The sequence below is a fragment of the Talpa occidentalis genome, unplaced genomic scaffold, assembly GCF_014898055.3.
Source record: "Talpa occidentalis isolate TD23 unplaced genomic scaffold, MPIMG_talOcc4v2.1 talOcc4.2, whole genome shotgun sequence".
Lineage (NCBI taxonomy): Eukaryota > Metazoa > Chordata > Mammalia > Eulipotyphla > Talpidae > Talpa > Talpa occidentalis.
This window is the reverse complement of record NW_023602073.1, coordinates 35,709,785-35,714,694: the sequence shown is the minus strand read 5'-3', so window position 1 is coordinate 35,714,694 and position 4,910 is coordinate 35,709,785. Positions and strand designations below refer to the sequence as shown.

The window sequence follows — 4,910 nt, the reverse complement described above, 5'->3', positions numbered from 1 at the left end:
AAAAGTGAAGATTCACCAGGGGCTGGGAGGCCTGCCAGCTCCCTGCCCCCCACCACACCTGCCTGCCGGGTACCTGGGTACACGGGTAGATTGGGTAGATCCCATAAAAGCCTGAGAAGGCCACTGAGAGCTCCAGGACTCTCCTTTACCCATCTGCATAGGGTCTTAGAGATCCTGCTCTGTGTCTTCCTGCCGCTACAGCCCCTTTCCCTGCACAACATGCTCACATGCCTATTTTCACTTGGGAGTTCGGGTGCCCATAGACCCTCTCAGCACCCAGGCTCCTTCTGTGAGGACGTCCTGCACCATCAGGATCTGGGCTGTGGCAGGAAATGGGAGATGATTAGTAGCTGTAGCACCTGCCGGGGTCCTACTGGCAGATCTGGGGACACGTGGAGAACACAGACCTCCACACTGACTGTGCCATCCTCCCTGTCCCTGCACCCTGACTCTGGGCCACCTCCCCACATCCTTACCCACCTCTAACCAGACATGCCCCTTATTTACTGTCACAGTCTCCAGCCTCCCCTTCCTACCAGGACACACGCTCCACAGACCAGCAAGTTGGGCTGTATTTAGTTCATTGAGGTTTCCTAGATGCAAAAACAGCCTGTCACACATCTGATGCAACAATTAATTTATGAATGATCAGGGATCAGGGTAAAGCACCTCCCCATTGCAGAGACAGTGTCTTTACTAAGGTAGCCTCAGACCACATTCTACACACACCTCCACTCTCAGAGACGTCAGTGTCCCCTCTATTTTTATCACAAATGCTGCTTCTTCCCCCCATCCCCATCTTTTTCTCCCACCCCAAACCTGCACACCACAGCTCACAAGAATATTTCTCCCTTTAGAAGAGAAGATCCTGGGCCTCCCTGGTGGCACAGGGGTTAAAGACACAGCACTATCAAGCTATCGACAACCACTGCAGCATAAGTTCGATCTTCACAATGAGGTGACCCACATGGCATCCCAGACCTCTCCTGTCTCGCCCGCTGCTCCCCTCAGCAGTGTATGTCAGTCAGTCTGCCTGTTCTGTTCCCCACTCTGTCTCTGGTGAATCCTCTCACCGCTCCCCCCACTTCTGGCCTACACCCCAGTTCTTGTATGCATAAATAAATAAATCTTAAAAAAAAAAAAAAAGATCCTAGGTTTATGGATCTTATTGTTAACCAGCAGTGAACATAGTTAGATCTGGGATATCAGACCTGAGGGTGGGGAGAGGGGGCAGCTGCAGAGAAGACAGAAACCCAACAGGGACTCATCTAAGAAGAGGAATTATCTGATCCTCCTCTCTACTAATACCCAAATTGGGTCCTTTTAAATGGTGGGGAAAACGATGGAAATCTTTTCAAAAAGAGTCCCAAAACAGGGCCTCCCTGGTGGCACAGGGGTAAAAGACAGTGCTATCAAGCTATCACCAGCCACTGCAGCACAAGTTCAATCCCCAGCCGGCCAGGGAGCAAACCACATGGTGCAGCAGAGCTCTCCTGTCTCGCCACTCTCCCCTCAGCAGTGTATTTCAGTAGATGCTCCTGTCTGCTCCCCACTCTTTCTGGTGAATCCTCTCACCCTCCCCCACACACACCACACCACTGGCTTATACCCCAGTAATTGTATTCATAAATAAATAAATCTTAAAAAAAAAAGTCCCAAACTATTTGAGTCTGGACATTAATTTCTAACACCAGATACTCCTGTGAGCAGGGCCGCCCTGTGCCATATGGGGACAATGACAGATGCTCCTGCTGCTGTCAGAGACAGGGATGCCCAGAGGACGTAAGCCCTGGTCTGTAAACATGGAAAAGAACAGGCATAAAGCAATAAAACCCAGGAAGTAAATCATAAACACAGAGTATGAGGACTAGGGAATGAACTCTGACCTGAGCCTAGGCTGACTAGGCCTCATGCAACCTCCACCCACATTTCTGGAGACAGGACAGGCCCAGGTGATGTCTGAGTCTCTGTGATCACAGGCCTGCTGGGACAGGTGCTGCTGAAGGACAAGGACAAAGGAGCAGAGAGATGACCCCTGAGGAGTGACCACATCGAAGCCCATGACACACTGAGCTCCTACTGGACACAGGCCCGTCCCCCTCGGCTTCTCACAGCCTCTCCCCCCCCACCTGCACAGACTCAGCCACAGCAAACCTGCAGCTGTGGCTGGTCCTCAGGACTCTTTATTTCCTCTCAAATCTTTCTAATTAACCCATCAACCCCATGTGATAAGGTAAAAAAATAATTTCATATGTGGATGGTTATTCTCAACAGGAAGTAGACATTGTTCTCAGGAAAACACAAAGTGCAGGCAGGGTGGAGTCAGCCCCGCCTTTGCTGGAGCAGGAAAGTCACAAGAGAGACACAGGTCAGTGTGGGGAGGGGCCTGGTGGGCAGGGCTGGGCCAGTCTCCCACCTCCTCATGTTATGCTGATATGAGCACAGACACATGTAGATGCCTTTGAGCCAGAGAACCGAAGATATATATATATATATATATATATATATATATATATATATAAATAAAGTAATGTTGGTTTACATCATTGTTGGAAGTGTAAGATGAGCCCCTTCAGGTGTTTTTAATACACCACACCCACCACCCAAAACCCCCATAATCCACCACTGTGCTCCTCCACACTTTGTTCTTGCTCTTCCCACTTTCCCTCTGGTAGCTGCAGTTCTAGTCAGATTTCAAGAGTTAGTTTTTTAGTTTGACTTTATCTGAGCTTTTGTTTGGTTTCTCTATATTCCGCATAGAAGTGATACAAGTAGTTTTTGTCTTTCTCCCTCAGACTTAGTTTGCTTAGCATAATCCCTTCCAGCTCATGTTTGGCCTGAAGAAAATACACTGCTGAGGGAGCAGCGGGCAAGACAGGAGAGGTCTGCTGTCCATGTGGGTGCTCCATTGCGGCCAGAGATCAAATTCGTGCTGCAGAAGCTGTGGATTGCTTCATAGTGCGGTGCTTAACACCTTGTGCCACCAGGGAGGCCCTGAGTTTATCTTCTTTGAACACTGAATAGTATTCCACAGTGTAGACAGACCATATCTCCTTGATATATTATCTGTTTTGGAATTGAGTTGTTTCACACAACTTGGCTACTGAAAATAGTGCTGCAATCAACATGGGAGTGCATGTCTCCCTTTAAATTAGTCTTTTTATATTCTGGAAGTAGATGCTAAGGAGTAGAATTGCTGGATCACATGGCAGATCCATTTTTAATCTTTTTTTAAACTTTTTTAATTTTTTTTTTTACATAGAAGAACTGGGGTGCAGGTCAGAGGTGCAGGGGTGAAGTGCTTCACCAGAGAGAGTGGGAGCAGAACAGGTGGATCTACTGAAATACACTGCTGAGGGGAGCAGTGGGCAGACAGGAGAGGTCTGCGCCATGTCGGTTATTTCCTGGCCAGGGATTGAACTCAGGCCACAGCAGTGATAGTACTGAGACTTAACCCCTAGGTCAACAGGGAGGCCCCATTTTTAATATTTGAGAAAGTGCCATTTCCTTTTCCATCGGAGCTGGACCAGTGTTCATTCCCACCAACAGTGTAGAACTTTCCCCTTTTCTCCACATCCTGTTTCTGGTCTTTTTGTTATGGGCCATTCTCACAGGTATGAAGTTGTATCTCATTGTGGATTAACTAGGGGATACTGAGGTCACAAAATGGGGATCAGAAGAAATCTGCATCTCTTAGTCCATGCAAGGTAGCTATGTCACACTGTAAGGAAAAATTATCAGGAACACATTCAGGTGAGGCACAAAAGTGTTGATATTCTCTTTTTTTTTTAAAGATTTATTTATTATCATACAAGCACTGGGTACATCAGAAACGTGGGAGGTGAGAGAATTCACCAGAGCCAGAGAAAGGAACAGAATAGGCAGAGTGATGAAATACACTGCTGAGGGGAGCAGCGGGCGTGGCAGGAGAGGTCTGTCGCACCATGTGGGACCCTCGCCCGCAGCCGGGGATGAAACCGGTGCTGCACCACCAAGGGAGGCCCATGTTGACATTCTCAATAGTCCACCCATCCTCAGAATGTCCCCTCACAGCTTCCCCATAACCTGGCCCATCCTCTTTGCCCCAGCCCCTCCACTGCAGGCCTCCAGGGTCTCACCTATGCTATGAGGCACAACAAGGCCCTGGGCACTGTCATGCCTGAGTTATAACAAAACAGAACCAGGTCAGGGTCCACAGGAGATGAGAATGTAGGGAGGAACTGATGGGTCAGCTTATCCTGTGGGCTCCATCTACACTATCCCAAGGGTCTGAGTAATCATAAACCTGATCCATTTACCCCAGTCTGGAGTAGCTTCCTCCTTTCCAACCTGTGGGAATAAAATATCATGTGAGACCATGGAGAGGCCAGGCCTTGAAGTCTTAAAGGAATCCCCTAATCTGGACCACAGGGACATTTCCAGAACTGTGAATGAAGACCCAGGTCAGAACTGGGAAATATGACAAAAGGAGATCAAGGAGACTGGCTTACTGCCTCCTGGAGTCTGTCCAGGCAGGAAACTTGCCCTCTGATTATTTTCTGGGAATCAGGTCCCCTATAACAAGAACTACCAATGAGAACAAGTTGATTCACTTTCACATGTGCTTTACAAAGACTAAGTGTTAGCAATCAGCTCCAGATTGGGCAACAGGTGTGTGGATGGTATTTCCATTAACCAGGCAGGGCAAGTTCTCCCTGGGACTTGAAAGTCCCCAGTGGACAAGATCCCCAACTCCCTTCCCTACCTGAGCGCTTTTTCCTCCACATCACAGCTGCAGCCACCGCAGCTCCAGTGAGCACAGCTCCAAGGAGAACCAGGCCAGCAATTATGCCGTGGTGGGGATGGAGGACTCAGGGGGAAGGGAGGAAGGGAAGGAAGGAAGGGAAGGGAGGGAAGGGAAGGAAGGGAAG

At 48.8% G+C, this 4,910-nt stretch overlaps 1 pseudogene; it reads right to left on the bottom strand.

The window, feature by feature from the left end:
* Positions 1–237: 237 nt before the first annotated feature.
* LOC119251211 (class I histocompatibility antigen, Gogo-OKO alpha chain-like) overlaps positions 238–4,910 on the bottom strand; it is a 6,948-nt pseudogene continuing 2,275 nt past the window's right edge.